Genomic DNA, 7,153 nt, shown 5'->3' with positions numbered 1-7,153 from the left:
TTGAGCCACAGCGCCGCTTCTGGCCGTTTTCTGTATATGTGGTGCTGGGGAATCGAACCTAGGGCCTCGTGTATCCGAGGCAGGCACTCTTGCCACTAGGCTATATCCCCAGCCCCGTATTACATCCTTTTGAATCTATGTTTAGCAGAGTCAAATGGTAGTTCTATTTCTAGTTTTTTGAGAGGAACCACCATACTGATTTCCATAGTGATTGTGCTAATTTACATTTGTACCAAAATGTATGAGGATTTCCCCATCTCCCCAACCTTGCTAGCCTTTTTTTAAAAAATTTTTAAATTAATTTATTTTTTTGCCAGCCCTGGGCCTTGGACTCAGGACCTGAACACTGTCCCTGGCTTCTTTTTGCTCAAGGGTAGCACTCTGCCACTTGAGCCACAGCGCCACTTCTGGCCTTTTCTGTTTATGTGGTGCTGAGGAATCAAACCCAGGGTTTCATGCATGCTAGGCAAGCACTGTACCGCTAAGCCACATTCCCAGCCCCCTATGTACTTCTTTAGAGAACTAACTATTCAAGATATTGGCCAATTCATTAGATTATTTGTCCTTTTGTTGTTTTATTTTTTCAGGTTTTTTAAAAATAAATTCTGGATATTAATCCTTTATCAGCTTACCAAGATTTTCTACCATTCTGTGGGTTATATGTCTATTCTGGTGTTTGTATACTGTGATGTATAGAAGCTTTTAAAGTTGATGGATTATCATTTGTCAAATCTTGCTCTTATTAGCTGGGCATTTGAAGTTGGATTTAAAAATTTGTTCATGCTTATAGCTTAAATGTTTCCCTGTAGTAGTTGAAAGTTTCAAGTCTTCCTATGCCCTTTACCTCACACAAGATGTACACAGGTGCACATCTGAAAGAATCTGGGAGGAGGGCACAGAATGAATGGAAAATGGGGTGGGGGATACAGTAGAAAGGGCCCAGCAGCTGCAATGGGCACTGATGAGAACAAACCAAGCTGCTCAAGGGCAGCAGGGAGGGGGGAAAATTAGAGGAAAAAGAAGGAGCAGATTGCACTAAGCAAAAGAAAAGAGATACATATGTATATATCGCCTGATCTGGAAAGAATTGTTTTACAATTAATAATCATAGAGGATATAAGCATTGTAGACTAGAGTGACAATGTAGATTAAGGATAAGATTTTTTTTGTTGTTTAATTTTGAAAAAATAAGCAAGGAGGGGTTGGGTGAGGGTGGGGGAGGGAAGGAGGGATAAAAATGAGGAAGGGGATACAGATATGACAAGAAATGTATGTGTATTCATCACCTTAAGCATGTAACTATAACCCCTATGTACATCATCTTGACAATTAAAAAAAAGTTTCAGGTCTTACTTTAAGATCTTTGATCCATATTGAATTGATTGTTGATTGATTGATTGTGTGTGTATGTTGGTCCTGGGGCTTGACTCAAGGCTTGTATACTGTCCCTGAGGTTTTGTGCTCAAGGCTAGCACTCTACCACTTGAACCACAGCTTCACTTTCCACTTTCTGGTTGCTAATTATAGATAAGAATGTCACAGAATTTGCTGTCCTGGTTTTGAGTCACGAATCTCAGATCTTAGCCTCCTGAGTAGCTAGGATTACAGATGTGAGCCACTGGCACAGCTGAATTGATTTTTGTACAGAGGTCTAGTTTCAGTTTTCTATGTGTGGATATCTAGTTTTCTGTTCTTGTTAAAGGCTATCTTTTCTCCAACAGGTTTTTGTCCCTTTTGTTAAATCAAAGGATAGATGATATGACTATAGCTGTATGTGTTTATTTCTGGATTTGTCTTTCCCATTACTCTTTCTGTTTTTAATGCCAGTGTTGTGCTATTTTTGTAATTTCCAGTCAGGTATTGTGATACTTATAATATTTTGTTGCTATTGTTCAGGATTGCTTTGGCTGTTTGGGATCTTCTGTGCTTGCATATGAATTTTGGGATTTTTCTGTTTCTGAAAAAATGTTATTAGAATTGTGATGATGAATACATTGAATCTGTAGGTCATTTTCAGTTATATTGCTGTTTTCATAGTATTAATTTCCATCTTTAAGTCTAGTCTCTAATTTCTCTCTTCAATGCCTTATACTCTGTAGAGATCTTTCTTGTCTTCTTAATTAAGATTATGCTTAGGTATTTTATTCTGCTTTCGACTTTTTTAGGTACACTGTTAGGTACACTGTTGTTCCATAGTAAGTGTACCATTTTATGTCCTGCCAATAGTAATAAGCAGGGCTCAGGTGATTTCTTTTTTTTTTTTGGCCAGTCCTGGGCCTTGGACTCAGGGGCACCATCCTGGCTTCTTCCCGCTCAAGGCTAGCACTCTGCCACCTGAGCCACAGCACCCCTTCTGGCCATTTTCCATATATGTGGTGCTGGGGAATCAAACCAAGAGCTTCATGTGTAGGAGGCAAGCACTCTTGCCACTAGGCCATATTCTCAGCCCCTCAGGTGATTTCTTGATTAGTATCTTTTGGAAATAGTACTTAAGCTTTCATTTATGTATTAATTATAGTTATTTTATGTCAGTGTGATGTAAGAATAGTGTATTTTGTTAATTGGAAGATGTCATAAATTATGCCAGTATACCAATATTTTTGTGTTGTGAAGAAAGAGACAAAAGCTGCCAAATAAACTGACACATTATTGATTGTAAAACACAACCCCATTTTGAGGTGGTAAGATATTAGACAAGTCAGTAATGAACATAATGAGCTTTTTCTTAAAAAAAAAAAGACTTAAGGTAGAAATTCTTGGTAGCTTGTATTTAAATTCTAGCTAAACTTGGCAAATTGTATACAACTTCTTGTTCCTTCCTAAAAGCTCATTAAAGTAACAGCAATGGAATTGTAAGAGTCATAAACCTGCAAAGCAATCATTGATGGTAATTGACAACAGTTTTCAGAAAGTGAATGTTTGTATGAATCTAGAGAAGTGTTGGTGTTTGATTATTGGTGACAGAATCTGTGGCTATTTGTAAACTAATTGTTAGGAATTGGATATTGCTTGCAAGTGGAAAGTTACCAACAAAAACACAAAGTAGCAAACTTCAGAAAAAATAAAGTGTATACACCAGAAAGGAAACCAGTACAGTAAATGCTTAATTGTAGACACTACTTACATGCTCATAGTGTAAGGAGTTGGGTAAGATTTCTTTGTTTATTTAATTAATTAATTTATTGTACTGGTCCTAGGTCTTGAACTCAGGGTCTGGGCACTGTCCCTCAGGTTTTTTTGCTCAGGGCTAGCACTCCTCCATTTTGAGCCACAGTGCTATTTCTAGCCTTTTGGTTGCTAACTGGGCTGGCTGTGAACCAGGATCCTCAGATCTCAGCCTCCTGAGTAGGTAGAAATACAGGCTTGAGCCACTGCTGCTCAGCATTGGTTAAGTGTTTTAACTGATTAAAGGAGGAGATGATGGGAGTTGGGGGGGGGGGGGTCTTAAGAGCTAAAACCCTCTAGGCATGGTAGCATACAACTGTGATTCCAGCCCTGGGAAGGCTAAGGCAGGACTCAAGGTTCAAAGCCAACCTGGGCTATATAACAAGCCTGTGTAAAAACCCAGTGTTTGTAACAGTGTTTAAGTATAAACTACTAAGACTTTCACCCTATTACCTTTTTTTTTTTGTTAATCTGAGACCAGAACTCAAACTCAGTACCTGATGCTTTCATTCATTGGCTACTGTTCTACTAAGTCAAACTTCTATCCCCACCTTATTAAATTTTCATATATTGCCTTCAATATCTTCATATTGTCTAATATGTCTGTCTAATATGTCTAATGTCTTCAAAATCTTCATATATTGTCTAATATCACATCAGTTCTCTGAAATTGGGATGTATCTTAAATCAATGATGTTCCAATTTACTTGGCAGCTTTTTTTCCCTACAATTTAGTTAACAGTGTCTAAAATTTCTGTCAGAAATTATTAATGTAAATATGATACTTAGAAATTACAGAAGCTGGGCACCGGTGGCTCATACCTATAATCCTAACTACTTTGGAGACTGAGATCTGAGGATCATGGTTTGAAGCCAGCCCAGTCAGGCAAGTCCATGAGACTCTTATCTCCAGTAAACTACTCAAAACACAGCTAGTTGCACTATGGCTCAAGTGGTAGAGCACTTACCTTTATCCAAAGAAGCTCAGGGACAGTACCCAGGCCCCAGTTCAAGCCCCAAGACAGACAAAAAAAAAGAAAGAAAGAAAGAAAAGACAGACAGAAAGAAAGAAAGAAAAAGAAAAGGAAGGAAGAAAAAAGAAATTACAGAAGGCTAATAAGTAACTGTTTAAATGGGTTTTTTTTTGTTTGTTTGTTTTTTTGGCCAGTCCTGGGCCTTGAACTCAGGGCCTGAGCACTGTCCCTGGCTTCTTTTTGCTCAAGGCTAGCACTCTGCTACTTGAGCCACAGCGCCACTTCTGGCCATTTTTTGTGTATGTGGTGCTGGGGAATTGAACCCAGTGCTTCATGTATACGAGGCAAACACTCTTGCCACTAGGCCATATTCCCAGCCCCTGTTGTTGTTTTTTTTAAGTAGCTACTTTTATAGAATGAAGTTTGGGGATAAAGAGACCGCCATTTTTATTAAGGAGGTTTTGGTAGTAGTTTTGTTTATAGCTATGTTTATTTTTAAATTTCTTTTTTGGTGCTACTCCTAGGGCTGAGCTCTAGGCCTTGGCAATGCTCTTGAGCTTTTTCACTGAAGGCTGGCACTCTATCACTTGAGTCACAGCTCTACTTTTGGCTTTTGGGTGGTTAATTGGAGACAAGAGTCCCAGGGACTTTTCTGCCCCAGCTGGCTTCAAACCATGGTCCTCAAATCTCAGCCTCCTAAGTAGCTAGGATTACAGGTGTGAGCCACCAGTGCCCAGTCATGCATCTTTTACTGTAATAAATTTTAAAGGTTTATTTTTCTGTTCAGGGTTAGGCAATATAACCGTGATTAGAAATGGAGTAGATAAGCATTTTTCTGCTTGCTGTACAAGGGCTCTTAGAGGTTCCCAAGTAGGTAATCATTCTTGACTCACTACTGTCTTGGGGATATGTTCATCAGATATTTAAGTACTTTGAGACAGACACTATTTTAGGTGTTAGAGATTCAAACAAAAAGAAACAGTGTTTTTACTTACATATAATATTTTTACTTGGTCATCAGACAAAAGGATTATCAGTAGAGATGTAGCTCAAGTGGTAGAGTGCCTACTTTGATCAAAAAAGCCAAGTGGGAATGCAAGGGCTTTAGTTTAAGAACTGAATTCAAATTGAAAAAAAGAGAAAAGAATTAATTATAGTCAGGTACTAGTGGCTCATGCCTATAATCCTAGCGACCCAGGAAGTTGAGATCTGAGGATCCCAATTCAAAGCCTGGGCAGGAAAGTCTGTGAGACTCTTATTTCCAACTAACCACCAGAAAACCAGAAGTGGAGCTTTGGCTCAAAGTGGTAGAGGGTAACCTTGAACACAAAAGCTCAGGGACAGCCCTCAGGCCCTAATAAGTTCAAGCTCGATGACTGACCAAAAAAAGAAAAAAGAATTTATGTAAAGCCTTTTCTTTTAGTTAAATATGACTTTAAGTTATAGTCCCTTTTATCTTCAAGGGATCTGTTTCAGGACATGCCCCCTTAACTCCCTCCCTCGTGGATACTCAAATCTGAGATATTATATTCAAGTCCTTTCTATAATTAGGCCATATTATTTTCATATAAACTATACATTTCTTCCTTTAAATCATCTGAAAACTACTCACAATACCTACCACAATGTAAATAGTAATTAGACTATATTTAGAGAATAATGAAATTTTTTTTTTTTTTTTTTGGCCAGTCCTGGGCCTTGGACTCAGGGCCTGAGCACTGTCCCTGGCTTCTTCCCGCTCAAGGCTAGCACTCTGCCACCTGAGCCACAGCGCCCCTTCTGGCCGTTTTCCATATATGTGGTGCTGGGGAATCGAACCGAGAGCTTCATCTGTAGGAGGCAAGCACTCTTGCCACTAGGCCATATTCCCAGTCCCGAGAATAATGATTTTTAAAAGTCTAATTTTGTTCAGTATAGGTAAACCACTGGTGCCAGCATATGCCAGCTTTTTGTTGTTGGTGGTGGTCCTGAGGCTTGAACACAGGGCCTAGGCACTGTCTCAGAGCTTTTGTGATCAAGGTTAGCTAGCGCTTCACCTCTGAAAGAGAGCCACAACAACATTTCCAGCTTTTTGATGATAAATTGGCAATAAGAGTCTATGGACTGGGGCTGGGAATATGGCCTAGTGGTAAAAGTGCTTGCCTCATATACATGAGGCCCTGGGTTCGATTCCCCAGCACCACATGTATAGAAAATGGTCAGAAGTGGCACTGTGGCTCAAGTGGCAGAGTGCTAGCCTTGAGTGAAAAGAAGCCAGGGACAGTGCTCAGGCCCTGAATCCAAGCCCAGGACTGGCAAAAAAAAAAAAAAAAAGTCTATGGACTTTCTGATAGGTCTTCAGATCTCAGCCTCCTGAGTAGCTGGGATTACAGGTGTAAGATGCTGGTGCCTAGCATGATACTGCCTTAAAAAACAAAAAGACTATGGGAAATTATTTCTACCTTATGTGCTACATCCTTGAAATTCTTTAATTCATTCTTTGCTCATCTTAATTTATTTGGGTTTGTCTTTGTTTTTGTGTTGCCAGTCCTGGGGCTTGATGTCAAATCCTGGAAACTGTCCCTGAGCTTCTTTTCTTTTGCTCAAGGCTAGCACTCTACCACTTGAGCCACAGCGCCACTTGTGGCTTTTTCTGTTTATGTGGTACCAGGGAATTGAACCCAGGACCTCATGCATGCTAGGCAAGCACTCTACCATTAAGCTGCATTCCCAGCCCTTGGCATCATTTTTTTATTGCTTCTTTTAGGTTCCTGCTGAAATCTATCTTAAGTCAAGATTCCTGTGTCTGTTTTTAGGATCCTTTAATATAATCTGTTATTAGCCTGCCTATCCAGCATTATCTTCCATTCCTCTCATATTGACCCTTTATTTGAATCACACAAATCTGTTTCCTGAATGTATTTAAGTTTAAATCCATTCTTGTTTCCTGACTTTAGTGTGTAGTTTTTCTCATTTAACCCATCCTTTGGAAGCCTGCCCAAGGCTTCTATGATAACTGTTGTTAGCAGTGAGTA

At 39.4% G+C, this 7,153-nt stretch overlaps 1 protein-coding gene across 2 annotated transcripts in view; it reads left to right on the top strand.

Annotated features, from left to right (window-relative positions):
* Positions 1-7,153, top strand: part of Snx27 (sorting nexin 27) — a 79,836-nt gene that overhangs the window by 55,952 nt on the left and 16,731 nt on the right. The window lies entirely within an intron of this gene.

The sequence above is a fragment of the Perognathus longimembris genome, chromosome 11, assembly GCF_023159225.1.
Source record: "Perognathus longimembris pacificus isolate PPM17 chromosome 11, ASM2315922v1, whole genome shotgun sequence".
NCBI classification, from domain to species: domain Eukaryota; kingdom Metazoa; phylum Chordata; class Mammalia; order Rodentia; family Heteromyidae; genus Perognathus; species Perognathus longimembris.
Note: the sequence above shows the minus strand (reverse complement) of the source record. Positions and strands in the feature narration are given on the sequence as shown.